This window comes from Triticum aestivum, chromosome 1D, assembly GCF_018294505.1.
Source record: "Triticum aestivum cultivar Chinese Spring chromosome 1D, IWGSC CS RefSeq v2.1, whole genome shotgun sequence".
Lineage (NCBI taxonomy): Eukaryota > Viridiplantae > Streptophyta > Magnoliopsida > Poales > Poaceae > Triticum > Triticum aestivum.
This window is the reverse complement of record NC_057796.1, coordinates 9,228,977-9,244,575: the sequence shown is the minus strand read 5'-3', so window position 1 is coordinate 9,244,575 and position 15,599 is coordinate 9,228,977.

Sequence of the window (15,599 nt, the reverse complement as noted above, 5' to 3'; positions counted from 1 at the left end):
CATGCATAGAAAAAAAAACAGTACATATATGATTAGTGATTTTTTTGGATTTTCAAAAACATTTAATTTTGAAAAAAATTGATTGTTGGTCAGCTGATGTGGCCCCTTTATTTGTCACATGTGCACTTACAAGCAAAACCCACCCATCAGGAATCATGTCAATGGCGTTGAAATGATAGATTAGAGATAGCTACAACGAATTACGTCAATAGATGTTGTTTTATGCACACACAAAAAAAACGAAGAGTAAGTGTCCTTTGCAAAATCCACCCCAATACTTAGTGGTTTGTGCAATTTCCTCCCCCTCAATACTATAGACCACCCCCCCCCCCACACACACACACACACACACACACAAACACATGTTCCATCCTTCCCCCGTGATCATCTCCGATCACTAGTAGGAAAAGGGGCTTTTACCCCGGTTTGTAAGGGCCTTTTGTCCCGGTTCTCGAACCGGGACTAAAGGGTCGTTACTAAAGCCCTAACCCTTTAGTCCCGGTTCTTACACGAACCGGGACAGAAGGTCCTCCACGTGGCCGCTGCTGCCAGGCCAGGCAGGGGGGCCTTTGGTCCCGGTTGGTGACACCAACCGGGACAAAAGGCAGCCTTTTGTCCCGGTTGGTGTCACCAACCGGGACCAATAGGCATCCACGCGTCAGCAGCTGGCAGGAGCTGAGTTTTTGTTTTTTTTTAAAGGGGGTGGTTTTGGGGTTTTGGGGGGTTAATTTAGGTGTTTCATATATTGTGTTAGCTAGCTAATTAATAGAGAGAAGTTTCCTCTCTTATCTCCGTGCTTGGTCGACGCTACGTACTATATACGTATGGAGAGGAGTAGACACGCTAGCTAGTAATCAAATGAAGGAAACAGAAGATCGTCATGAACATATGCATACAGAGAGAAGTGATATCGACCACCTCTCCTTCTCCGAGATATTGGTCGAACAACAAGTTCTCGTATATCTATCCGACACTACCGGCTACATATATACAGTAATTATCTCTTACAATACAATCTCCTAATTAAATTGTAGGAACACAGGGTCCACATAGTATTCTCCGTTTTCAGCGATCACGTGGTCAAGGAAGAATGCCGCCAATTCCTCTTGAATTCCTCGCATACGATCTGGTGCTAGGAGTTCATCCCGCTTCCGAAACATCTAATTTGAAGAAGGGGGTCAATACATATATATATGAATAAATGAAACTCAACACAAATGATGGTAATAAAATAAAATTGTGAATATTATTGCTTACGCACTTCATATTGTTCTTCAGTGTAGCCCCGCTCACAGGTCGTGTAGCGGATGGACTCGCAAACGTAGTATCCACAGTAATTATTTCCGGGTTCCTGCCACAACCACTTTACAAGAAATAGAGGTCAATCAAACTGATAAGCAAGCATGCTAAATGGTATTGATGAAACTAGCGCTTGAATCACTAGGAGATGCGCGGAACATTTGAGTCATGTTCGCATAGTCCTGGGGATCTTTTCGTCTCGAGTCTAAGACGGTTACTACTCCCTGCTCAAGCTTAATCTCAGGGAGAATATAATGGAAGCTGCGCATGCATGCATAAGTCATCAATTACATTACCATAACCTGGACTAATAAGGAAAACCGAATATGCACAAGACAGTAACACTCACTTGAAGTTGTAAGGAAAGAGTATTATATCTTTGTTTTGATTTAATACCAACGATTGTAGCAAGTTGGCCTCGGCTTTTTTGGGATGTTTTTCAACCGTATATGCATCTATGAGATTTGTGTTAATGAACCCAATATCACCGATTTGTCTTTTCTTCAATTCGGCGATCTTCAATCTGCATAATATAGTGAGAATAATTATAAATACATGCAATGAAAGAGCTGACCTATATAGAGAGACTTAATGACAGAAGTAGTACTACTTACATACAGTAGCAAGTGATCGTTGTTTTATCGAGGGCCTTTTGATTGTAAAACTGGAAGAAATCCTCAAATGGAACATTCAGCAGATCAATTCCAACGAGGTCATGCTCCGGTTTAACTCTCAGCGTCAAAGTATTCATCCCATCAGACTCTCTGCAGGTTTTCATGTACCAATCATGTAGTCTTCGCATCATCGTTGTTAGAGATCTTTCATCTTTGACGAGAGGCTTCCCGTAATGGTATTTGTGTTCGTCCACCTCCATGATTTCATAATGTACATCGTCGGGCTGGTAATCTCCAAGATTGCTATAACCGGGCACCATACTCGGATCATTAGCGACGATGTCTTTTGACACCTTGAGCGGGGGGCACGATTGGTTCGCTTGTTCGCCGAGATGGGCAATTTTTTCCCAACTCGTCGTTCTTTTAACCTTTGATCACTCACAGTACTTCCCGACTGCTCCGCTTCGGCATATGTCTTTGCAAGAATGCGCTCATAGTTGCCTCTCGGCGGAGACTTTGGTGGTTTTGTCAGGGCAGCCAGAGTGCGCTTTGCTTTCACCGGATCTACCTTCTCCTTCGGAGGTGGATGTTTCTTTGCTTTCACCCTTTCAAAGAAGTTTGTCACTTCGGCTCGCACGATCTTCCTGGTTTCCTCCTCGGTCCTCTCATATGGTAACTTCTCTGGAGTCTTCAGAGAAGGACCGAATCTGTATTGCCTCCCGCCTCTGGCAGCTGTACTGCTAGACGTCGGCAGAGCAGACGGAGCGGCTGCGGCTGTCTTCTTTCCTTGCTTACGAGGCGGAGGAGAAGGACTACGACGCGCCGGAGCAGCCGCAGCGGCGGCGGGTATCTTCCGCCCTTGCTGACGAGGCGGAGAAGGAGGAGGCTGGCTGCTCTGGCGCGCCGGCGCTGGCGGAAAAGGAGGCGGAGTGCCGCCACGCGCCGGAGAAGGAGGCTGAGTGCCCTGATCACTCGCCGGAGGAGGAGGCGGAGGAGGAGGCGGAGTGCCCTTACTCGCCGGAGCCGTCCAGTTCGGAAGCTTGATGAGCTCCTTCCGCCATAGGCATGGAGTCTTCAGAGCAGAACCCAGCCGAGTCTCCCCTTCACCGGTAGGGTGGTCAAGCTGGAGCTCCTCAAATCCCTCCATTATTTCATCCACCATCACCCTAGCATATCCTTCTGGAATCGGCCGGCAGTAGTAGGTTGCGCCGGGTTCAGGAGGTAAAACAGAGCCAACAGCCGCCTTGACTTTGAAGTTCTGCCATTCCGCCATAAGGTGGCAATGTTGAGACTCCGTGATAGCATCCACGGGGTAGCTAGCAGGAGCCGCATGCTCCAGCTGAAGCAGCTCGGTGGAAGCCACGCTGCTTCTCCGCTGAGATGGCGGTGTAGCTTCGGGGGCAGTTTCGGCATGTCGATTGCCGTCTCGTTCCTCTAGCGCTTGAACCCTTTCGTGCAGCTTCTGAATTTGGATCTGCTCCACTTTTTTCCTCCTCTCCTGGCTTTTATAACCGCCTGCATCCGGAAAACCAGCCTTCCACGGAACGGAGCCTGGTGTGCCTCGTGTCCGTCCAGGGTGCTCAGGATTCCCGAGGGCCATTGTGAGCTCGTCGTTCTCTCTGTCTGGAACGAACGTCCCTTCCTGCGCTGCATCGATATATTGCTGAATCTTCTTGACTGGTATTCTCAAAAGCTCGTTCGTCCAAACGCACCTCCCTGATACAGGGTCCAAGGTTCCGCCAGCCCCGAAGAACCAAGTCCGGCAACGGTCTGTCCAGTTCATTGTCTATGGTTCGATCCCTTTTTCAAGCAGATCATTCTCAGCCTTGGCCCACTTAGGTCGGGCTTTGAGGTAGCCACCTGACCCCGTGCGATGGTGAAGCTTCTTCTTCGCAGCATTCTTCTTGTTTGTCGCTGACATCTTCTTACTCTTTTCCGATGTCTTGTGGGCCACAAATGCGGGCCAGTGATCTCTGATCTTCTCATACCGGCCGATGAATTCTGGTGTCTCTTCTTTGTCGACAAACGTTTTCAGCTCATTCTTCCACCTCCTGAATAGGTCTGCCATCTTCTTAAGAGCATGAGACTTGATTAATTGCTCTATAACTGGCTTCTCCGGATCCTCCTCTGGCGGTAGGGTGAAATTTGCCTTCAGCTCAGTCCAAAGATCATCTTTCTGCATATCATTGACATAAGACACCTCAGGGTCTTCCTTCTTAGGCTTATACCATTGGTGGATGCTGATCGGGATCTTGTCCCTAACTAGAACCCCGCACTGAGCAGCAAATGCATCCTTTGTCCGGATGGGTTCAATCGGTTGGCCGTCGCGCGCGATTGCTGTGATCTCAAACCTTTCATCCGAGCGCAACTTTCTCTTCGGGCCTCGTCTCTTTACCGCAGTTGTGCTCGATCCGGAGGGCTAGAAAAAAGAAGAAAGACGAGTGTTAATTAATATGTGTACATACCAAAACAATGAATGCATCAATTAGCTAGTCAGCACAGGCTTAACTAATATATTTACCTGGCCGGACTCTGTTCGGTCACCGGAGCCGTCACCACGGGCTCCTTCTTGCACCAGCATTGGGTCACCGGAGCCATCATAATCATGTCTTTCCTCCTCCACTCTTCGATCACCGTAGCCTGCTTCTTCACCCTGTTCTTCCAGACCATCATTGTCGTTAAGATACGACAAGATATCACCTCCGGCTAAGATTATGTCCCCCAACACCTCTTCTGCTTGCTCGTCTCGTCCGTGCTCCATTGTTTCTGCAAATATTACAACATGGCAATTATTACACAAACATGACAGCAGGTGGATATATTAGTGCAAACGTAGACCTAGCTTATTCCGGGTTTGGGGTGGCCTAGGCAACGCTTCAAGGGTAGGGGCGCGGCGGGAGGGGGTAGGAGACCGACATCGTTTTTTCTAGGGTTTGGGTGTCCTCGAGAGTTTTGGTCGAGCGAGAGGGCCGGGGGGTGCTCCCGTGGTATAAGTTATCACGGTCGAGAGGGGGTATAAATATCGACCGTCCATCATGTCGAAGTTATCTGGGAGGGAGTTATATATATCGACAACGACGACATACATACATGGGAAAATAATGTTATCGGGGAGGGGGTATATCGACCCCCCCCCCCACGTGTTGAAGTTATCGGGAGGGGGTTATATCGACAACGACGACATACGTACATGGGAAAATAATATTATCGGCGGGGAGGGGGTATATCGACCCCCCCCCCTCGTGTTGAAGTTATCGGGAGAGGGGTATATCGACGACGACAGACCCGATAAAACATAAGAAAACAAAGAAGAAATAAAAAGAGGAGGAAGAAGAAAAGGAATAGAGGAGAAGATCGAAGAAAAAAAGAAGAAAAAAAAAGAGGAGAAGAAGAAAGGAAAAAATAGAAAAAATTCTATTTTTTCTTCTTCTCTCCTCTATTCCTTTCTTCTTCTCCTCTTCTTTTTCTTCTTTTTTCCTCTTCTTATTTATTTCTCCTCTTCTTCCTCTCCTCTTCTTCTCCTTTCTTCCTCTTCTTATTTTCCTTTTTATATGAACATATCATCATATATATGAACATAGATTTTCTTTGCATATGCATATGAACATACATTTTCTTTGCATATGCATATGAACATACATACATACATTTTTCTTTCATATGAACATACATACATACATTTTCTTTGCATATGACCATACATACATTTTTCTTTGCATATGACCATTCATACATTTTCTTTGCATATGCCTTGCATATAAACATACATACATATAAACATAACATACATACACAAAAAATTCTAAAAATCTGCCTAAAAAATTATATGAAAAAAGCATACATCATCCATCCATCCATATAATGAACATATACATCATCCATCCATCCATATAATGAACATATGCATATGAAAAAAAATTATATGAAAAAAATTATATGAAGAGGATCGAGGGGACAGGGAGGAAAGGGGGTCGCCGGAGCCGGACCGAACGGGGAGGAGGGGCGGCGTCGAGGCAGGGGCGGCAGTGGGGGCGGGCGCCGGCGACGACGACAATGGTGGGGGCGGGCCGGGGCGCAGGGGCGCGGCCGTGCGTGCTCGGGGACGGGGCAGGGGCACGGGGCGGCGGCCGGCGTGGGCTCGGGCGCGGGGCAGGGGCACGGGGAGACGGGGATGGCGGCCGGCGGCGGCGACGGCGACGAGGAGCGCGCGAGCGATTTGGGCAGCCTGGCGGCGGGGGCAACTGGCTAGGGAGGCGAGGGAGATGTGAAATTTTCACAAGTCCTGGTTATATAGCAAGGGCATTGGTCCCGGTTCGTGGCACCAACCGGGACCAATGCCACCCTTTAGTCCCGGTTGGTGCCACCAACCGGGACCAAAGGTCCCTTTTCAGCAGCCCAAAGGGCGGGAACCGTGGGCCTTTGGTCCCGGTTGGTGGCACCAACCGGGACTAAAGGGTGGCATTGGTCCCGGTTGGTGCCACGAACCGGGACCAAAGGGCCTTGCACAGCGGCGTGGTGGTGGGAGTTTAGTCCCACCTCGCTAGCTGAGAGAGAGCCGCACCTGTTTATAAGGTGCGGTGCGCCTGAGCTCTCGAGCTCCTCTCTAAAGCAGGCTTTCGGGCCTAACCTCTCTGTACATGCCTGTGGGCCTACTGGGCCTTCTGCGGGCCTGAATCCTGGCCCATGGATGGGTTTCTAGTCGTATTCAGGCCGTGGTGGCCCAGTAGGTGGCATAATTTTTATTTTTTGCCTGTTTTTTTGTTTTCTTTTTTGCTTTATTTATTTTGTTTTGTTTCTACTTACAACAAAAAACTTATTTATTTTATTTTATTTTGTTTCTAATTAATTATTTATTTTACTTTACGATAATTCTTTTTGCTATTAAAGTTTCTATCAAAAAAAGTTCTTTATGAAAATTCTTTTTGCTGTATTTAGTTTTTTTGTTTTATTTTTTGCTATATTTATTTTGTTTTGTTTCTACTTACAACAAAAAACTTATTTATTTTATTTTATTTTGTTTCTAATTACTTATTTATTTTACTTTATGATAATTCTTTTTGCTATTAAAGTTTCTATCAAAAAAGTTCTTTATGAAAATTCTTTTTGCTTTTAATGATTTTGAACAGAAAATACTTCGATAATTTTAGTTGCATCAATTTTATATGATTTTAGTTTCAATAATAATAGAGGTTTCTTATAATGTTTTGAACAGAAAATACTTTGTTAATTTTAGTTTCATAAATTTTATTAAAGTTTATTTTATTTTGTCGGAACACAAGAAGTCCGGAGTTGTAATAAGTTATTAAAAATAAAAAGAGGCGCAATGCTCGTTGATTTGCTTCAAGCCTTTCGGAATAGTGTAGACTGCACTGCACATAGCTCGATGCAGTCTACCTTATTCCTCAAGGCTTGAAGCTAAGCAACGTGAGCATTGCGCCTCTTCTTCATCGTCTCTGCACTCAGGGCTTATAAACCGCTCCTAGTGCCTCTCAGCTAGCGAGGTGGGACTAAAAAACTGCTTAGTAAGAAACTCTAGTACCGGTTCGTGCCACGAACAGGTACTAAAGGTGCTCGTGGGGCCACAGCCTCATTAGTACCGGTTCGTGGCACCAACAGGGACCAAAGGGTGGAATTGGTCCCGGTTCGTGCCACCAACCGGGACCAATGGCCTTGCACAGCGGCGTGGTGGTGAGTTTAGTCCCACCTCGCTAGCTAAGAGAGAGCCGCACCTGTTTATAAGGTGCGGTGCGCCTGAGCTGTCGAGCTCCTCTCTAAAGCAGGCTTACGGGCCTAACCTCTCTGTACATGCCTGTGGGCCTACTGGGCCTTCTGCGGGCCTGAATCCTGGCCCATGGATGGGTTTCTAATCGTATTCAGGCCGTGGTGGCCCAGTAGGTGGCATAATTTTTAATTTTTGGCCTGTTATTTTTCATGCATTTACTAATTATTTTGAGCTATAAGACCCTAAAATTGAAAAGCATTTCAAATGAACTCTGAAAAGGTTGAAAGTTGGCATGGTATCATCATTTCATCCACATAGCATGTGCAAGAAAGTTGAGAGGGTTACGGCAAAAACTAGATGCACTTCTTGTACAAAACGGACAATGGTATCATACTCGTCTATTACAAAGTTGGCATGGTATCATCATAATAGTTGCGGGAGAAAGTCTTCACTTTTTCTTCGCTTGTGTCATTTGCTTATTGCGCCGTAACCATGGATAATCTTCATCGTTTATCAGGATGCTTGGGTCAGCCTTGACTTTGAAGGGAGGAATTTCATGAAACTTTTCATAATCTTCAGACATGTCTGTCTTGCCCTCCACTCCCACAATGTCCCTTTTTCCTGAAAGAACTATGTGGCGCTTTGGCTCATCGTATGATGTATTCGCTTCCTTATCTTTTCTTTTCCTCGGTCTGGTAGACATGTCCTTCACATAGATAACCTGTGCCACATCATTGGCTAGGACGAACGGTTCGTCAGTGTACCCAAGATTGTTCAGATCCACTGTTGTCATTCCGTACTGTGGGTCTACCTGTACCCCGCCTCCTGACAGATTGACCCATTTGCACTTAAACAAAGGGACCTTAAAATCATGTCCGTAGTCAAGTTCCCATATGTCCATTATGTAACCATAATATGTGTCCTTTCCCCTCTCGGTTGCTGCATCAAAGCGGACACCGCTGTTTTGGTTGGTGCTCTTTTGATCTTGGGCGATCGTGTAAAATGTATTCCCATTTATCTCGTATCCTTTGTAAGTCAATACAGTCGAAGATGGTCCCCTGGACAACGAGTACAACTCATCACAAACAGTGGTGTCACCTCTGAGACGTGTTTCCAACCAACTGCTGAAAGTCCTGATGTGTTCACATGTAATCCAGTCGTCACACTGCTCCGGGTGTTTGGAGCGCAGACTGTTCTTGTGTTCATCGACATACGGGGTCACCAAGGTAGAGTTCTGTAGAACTGTGTAGTGTGCTTGAGACCAAGAATATCCGTCCCTGCATATTATTGAGTCCCCCCTCCAAGCGTGCCTTTTCCAGTCAGTCTCCCCTCATACCGCGATTTAGGGAGACCTATCTTCTTAAGGCCAGGAATGAAGTCAACACAAAACCCAATGACATCCTCTGTTTGATGGCCCATGGAGATGCTTCCTTCTGGCCTAGCGCGGTTACGGACATATTTCTTTAGGACTCCCATGAACCTCTCAAAGGGGAACATATTGTGTAGAAATACGGGCCCCAGAATGACAATCTCGTCGACTAGATGAACTAGGACGTGCGTCATGATATTGAAGAAGGATGGTGGGAACACCAGCTCGAAACTGACAAGACATTGCGCCACATCACTCCTTAGCCTTGGTATGATTTCTGGATCGATCACCTTCTGAGAGATTGCATTGAGGAATGCACATAGCTTCACAATGGCTAATCGGACGTTTTCCGGTAGAAGCCCCCTCAATGCAACCGGAAGCAGTTGCGTCATAATCACGTGGCAGTCATGAGACTTTAGGTTCTGGAACTTTTTCTCTGGCATATTTATTATTCCCTTTATATTCGACGAGAAGCCAGTCGGGACCTTCATACTGAGCAGGCATTCAAAGAAGATTTCTTTCTCTTCTTTCGTAAGAGCGTAGCTGGCAGGACCTTCATACTGCTTCGGAGGCATGCCGTCTTTTTCGTGCAAACGTTGCAGGTCCTCCCGTGCCTCAGGTGTATCTTTTGTCTTCCCATACACGCCCAAGAAGCCTAGCAGGTTCACGCAAAGGTTCTTCGTCACGTGCATCACGTCGATTGAAGAGCGGACCTCTAGCTCTTTCCAGTAGGGTAGGTCCCAAAATATAGATTTCTTCTTCCACATGGGTGCGTGTCCCTCAGCGTCATTCGGAACAGCTAGTCCGCCGGGACCCTTTCCAAAGATTACGTGTAAATCATTGACCATAGCAAGTACGTGATCACCGGTACGCATGGCGGGCTTCTTCCGGTGATCTGCCTCGCCTTTGAAATGCTTGCCTTTCTTTCGACATTGATGGTTGGTCGGAAGAAATCGACGATGGCCCAGGTACACATTCTTCCTGCTTTTGTCCAGGTATATACTTTCAGTGTCATCTAAACAGTGCGTGCATGCGTGGTATCCCTTGTTTGTCTGTCCTGAAAGGTTACTGAGAGCGGGCCAATCGTTGATGGTTACAAACAGCAACGCGTGCAGGTTAAATTCCTCCTGTTTGTGCTCATCCCACGTACGTACACCGTTTCCATTCCACAGCTGTAAAAGTTCTTCAACTAATGGCCTTAGGTACACATCAATGTCGTTGCCGGGTTGCTTAGGGCCTTGGATGAGAACTGGCATCATAATGAACTTCCGCTTCATGCACATCCAAGGAGGAAGGTTATACATACATAGAGTCACGGGCCAGGTGCTGTGATTGCTGCTCTGCTCCCCGAAAGGATTAATGCCATCCGCGCTTAAACCAAACCATACGTTCCTTGGGTCAGCTGCAAACTCAGCCCAGTACTTTCTCTCGATTTTTCTCCACTGCGACCCGTCAGCGGGTGCTCTCAACTTCCCGTCTTTCTTACGGTCCTCACTGTGCCATCGCATCAACTTGGCATGCTCTTCGTTTCTGAACAGACGTTTCAACCGTGGTATTATAGGAGCATACCACATCACCTTCGCAGGAACCCTCTTCCTGGGGGGCTCGCCGTCAACATCACCAGGGTCATCTCGTCTGATCTTATACCGCAATGCACCGCATACCGGGCATGCGTTCAGATCCTTGTACGCACCGCGGTAGAGGATGCAGTCATTAGGGCATGCATGTATCTTCTGCACCTCCAATCCTAGAGGGCATACGACCTTCTTTGCTGCGTATGTACTGTCGGGCAATTCGTTATCCTTTGGAAGCTTCTTCTTCAATATTTTCAATAGCTTCTCAAATCCTTTGTCAGGCACAGCATTCTCTGCCTTCCACTGCAGCAATTCCAGTACGGTACCGAGCTTTGTGTTGCCATCTTCGCAATTGGGGTACAACCCTTTTTTGTGATCCTCTAACATGCGATCGAACTTCAGCTTCTCCTTTTGACTTTCGCATTGCGTCCTTGCATCGACTATGACCCGGCGGAGATCATCATCATCGGGCACTGGTTCCTCTTGATCTTCAGCAGCTTCCCCCCTTGCAGCATCATTGGGCACATCGTCTGGTTCCTCTTGATCTTCAGCAGCTTCCCCCGTTGCAGCATCACCGTATTCAGGGGGCACATAGTTGTCATCGTCCTCTTCTTCTTCGCCGTCTTCCATCATAACCCCTATTTCTCCGTGCCTCGTCCAAACATTATAGTGTGGCATGAAACCCTTGTAAAGCAGGTGGGTGTGAAGGATTTTCCGGTCAGAGTAAGACTTCGTATTCCCACATATAGGGCATGGACAACACATAAAACCATTCTGCTTGTTTGCCTCAGCCACTTCGAGAAAATCATGCACGCCCTTAATGTACTCGGAGGTGTGTCTGTCACCGTACATCCATTGCCGGTTCATCTGCGTGCATTATATATAATTAAGTGTGTCAAAAACCATTACAGAACATCATGAATAGATAATTAAGTGACCAAATTAATAGAAGTTCATCATCACATTAAAACCAAAGTACATACATAGTTCTCATCTAACAACATATATATAGCTCTCCAGAGCATCTAATTAATTAAACCATACATTGAAACTATGTAAAACATTTCAATGCGAAAACAAATGCGATCATAATCGCAACCAAGGTAACAATTGATCCAACGGCATAATGATACCAAGCCTCGGTATGAATGGCATATTTTCTAATCTTTCTAATCTTCAAGCGCATTGCATCCATCTTGATCTTGTGATCATCGACGACATCCGCAACATGCAACTCCAATATCATCTTCTCCTCCTCAATTTTTTTATTTTTTCCTTCAAATAATTGTTTTCTTCTTCAACTAAATTTAACCTCTCGACAATAGGGTCGGTTAGAATTTCCGGTTCAACCACCTCCTAGATAAATAAAATCTATGTCACGTTGGTCGGTATATTTGTCATAAACAATAAATGAACCAAATAGTTATAAAAAGATAATATATACCACATCCGAATCATAGACAGGACGAGGGCCGACGGGGGCGGATACCAAAACCATCGCACTATGTAATAAGAAGGAATAATAAAAGTAACAAAATTAGACAAGTAACTATCTAAAGTAAGAATTTTTTCCTTTCAGAAAGAAGATAAGAACAAGAGGCTCACCACGGTGGTGCTGGCGACGAGATCGGCGCGGGCGATCGACGGCGGTGAAGACGGGGACGGGACGTGACGGACCGCTAAACCTAGACAAATCTCGGGGAAAATGGAGCTCGGAGGTCGAGTTTCGAGAGGACAAAGATTAACTAGTGTGGCTCAGACATTTCATCGAACACCTCATGTGCATAGGAGGTGAGCTAGAGCACCCAAATGCCCTCCCCTCGCCGGCCAGAAAAAACAGAGCACTCTGGAGTGCTCTGCTGTGGCGATGGGGTATATATAGGGAACTCATTGGTCCCGGTTCGTGGCACCAACCGGGACTAAAGGCCTTTGGTCCCGGTTGGTGCCACGAACCGGGACCAATGCCCCCTTTAGTCCCGGTTGGTGGCACCAACCGGGACCAAAGGCCTTGTGCTGCCCCGCGTCAAAAGTTTAGTCCCACCTCGCTAGTTGAGAGAGCTCGAGAGTGGTTTATAAGCGCTGCTGCGCCCACCCTCTCGAACTCCTCTCAACTGCAGGCTTTCGGGCCTAACTGTTCTCTTTGCCTGTGGGGCCTACTGGGCCTTCTGCGGGCCTGAATCCTGGCCCATGGATGGGTTTCTAGTCGTATTCAGGCCGTGGTGGCCCAGTAGGTGGCATAATTTTTTCCTCTGTTTTTTTCTCTTTTGCTTTATTTGTTTTGTTTTGTTTCTACTTACAACAAAAAACTTATTTATTTTATTTCTAATTACTTATGTATTTTACTTTAATTATTTTATTTTTATTTATTTTACTGCTGCTATTTTTATTTATTTTACTGCTGCTATTTTTACTTAATTTATTAAGGTTTATTTATTTAGTTACTATAGTTTATTTATTTATTTATTAAGGTTTATTTAGTTTTATTTATTTTATTAAGGTTTATTTATTTTATAAATATAAAAAATGAACATAGATGCGCTTATAGAGAAAATTCAACCTAAATTCATAATAAATTTCTATGAAATTTACTGTGAATTTAGGTCAAATTCCCTGTATAAGGGCATCTATTTTCACTTTAAGAGAAGCTCAACAAGGCAGAGAGGGACGGGCTTATAAACTGGTGTGAGCGCCCTTCGGTTGGCGAGCTGGGACTAAACACTGGCCGCAACTAGGACCAGCCCTTTATTCCCGGTTTGTGGTAGGAACCGGGACTAAAGGGTGGTGGGCCAGGAGCGTGGTCCATTGGTCCCGGTTTGTCCCACCAACCGGGACCAACGGGTCCGGACGAACCGGGACCAATGCCCCCATGAGGCCCGGCAGGCCCCTGGCCGCACGAACCGAGACCAATGCTCACATTAGTCCCGGTTCGTGACTGAACCGGGACTAATGTGAATATTGCCCTGTGACCAAAGCCCAATTTTCTACTAGTGGATTCCCATCTCAGGTCTTTGCCCAGCCTCGGGTCCCATGCCTAGGAGAGAAGGCTGCTGTGAGTGCTGGTTGGTTGATGCGCTCATGACTTCCCTTCCTCGCGACACGTTGTCGATGCTCACTCCCGTCCGCGTCACACCACACCACCCACCCTCATTAACACCACGGCTCACGCTCCGCCAGAGCCCCACATGTCATCAGCTAGCCCCGCCATCCACCTCCCCTCTCCTCACGACGAGTTCTGAGGTGGAGGGTAGCAAGGCTGGGTAGGTGTCGTTGTGCGCCACCTACTAGGCCACGTCTCTTAATCCTAATCTTGATGTTTATTATTGGTCTGTTCCAGATGACCATTGATATTTTCTATTACGACGAGACATCTTTATAAGATGAGATGATATTGTGAAATATCACCATGTGAAAAATGCATAGGAGTTGACATCTGTCAAACAACTCCGTGTGTAAATCTCATGAAGACACTATTTGTTCATTGCGGAGTATGTTAATTTGCCAAAATCAAGTCTTAAAGTAGGTCTCTTTTTGTTGTTGGAACATGATAAATAAAACCTATTGACTCCTTGTGCTACCAGCTGTATTGTTGAAAAATAATTGTAACATCTCCGGATGTTTATGCGCATAGGAGAGGGTGTTGTTTAATTTTCTGTTCTGACTAAAGCGTGCACCATATTATTGTGTGTTACCAGCACGTAGACAATAGGCATAATGTATCTGCACCATTCATGTGAGCTCACACGGCCTCTGCCCTTCAGTGTTGTTGAATGATAGTGATGTCAGGTCGTTGCGGAGGCTTCATTTCGTCACAGGCCTCACACTTCCATCAAGCCCAATCAGAAGCCGCCTCTCTTCCCTCCCTAGGGTTTCCGCCGCCACCCCTCCCGCCACCGCCAGATCCCAGCTGGGAAAAGCCCATGTGGGGGGATAATGGCGGTGGCGGGGCGTCCCTCCGTCGCGGCTTGAAGGCATGGCTGTGGCGGTGGATCTTGAGCGGGTGCCTCGGGACGACATGTGTGTGGCCATGGCGCTGATCACGCAGCGATGTGACCTCCTCTACCATTGGCTGTCTTCATCGCCGGTCCAAAGGGATCTGGACGGTGGGTGTTGCCTCGCGGTGGCTTCCCGGCGGCGGATCAAGTTGAGGAGGAGATGGTGGCCTAGATGTACAAGTGGGTGAGGATGCCACCATCGACAGTGGCGCTCGTGGGTGTCGATTTCCTCGTTGGAGGCGACGGTGGGGGTGTCCCTCACTCCATTGTTTTCGGGGAAAACCTCAGATCTGGGGGAGGCCACCATTGACGACGGCGCCCGTGGGCGTCCTAGCCCTCGTTGGAGGCGTTGAAGGGGCCTCCTGGATCGGATGATGACGACGTCTTCGTTGTCACCCCCTTGGGGGCTTTATCCTTGGAGACATTCATCGGTTGGACCGTCATGTGGAATGCTTGGTGGCTGGGCATCGGTCTCCACGTGATTGTCAGGTGGGGAGCATGGTGGGGCGGCGTGGCATCTACCATCTACGACGCCGAGTCTCGGCGACATGGTGCAGCGGGGTCTTGACGAAGGACGCGGGATGATGAACGCGTGTAGGGCGGTGGTGCCGTCTGGCGTCATGGTGGTGTTGATGGCGGGCCTCGCAAGGTTATTACATTGATTTTTCCTCAAGATGTGTATGCGGAACATGGCGGCGGCGAAGACTTCTAGAGCGTGTACGCCGGTATGCGCTAACGGTCTGTCGGACCGGTTGTGCCACTTGCTCGCTGCTGGCCGAGGCTTTCTGTTTTTAGATGAGGCACGTTGTTGTTATGTCAGGGTGTTGGTCCTATTCGACGACTCGTGCCTTCATAAGTGCTCTAGGATTAGCGAGCTGTCGCTAGTTTTCGTGGCTTCGGCCTGATCTTTGTAATTCCTCCTGTAAGGTGCTGTGAATAATCTAATAAAAAGGTTTTGTGCATCTCTTGGATGCTGAGGGCGGGGCGATCTTCCCCCATTTCGGAAAAAGAAAAAGGAAAAAAATAAGC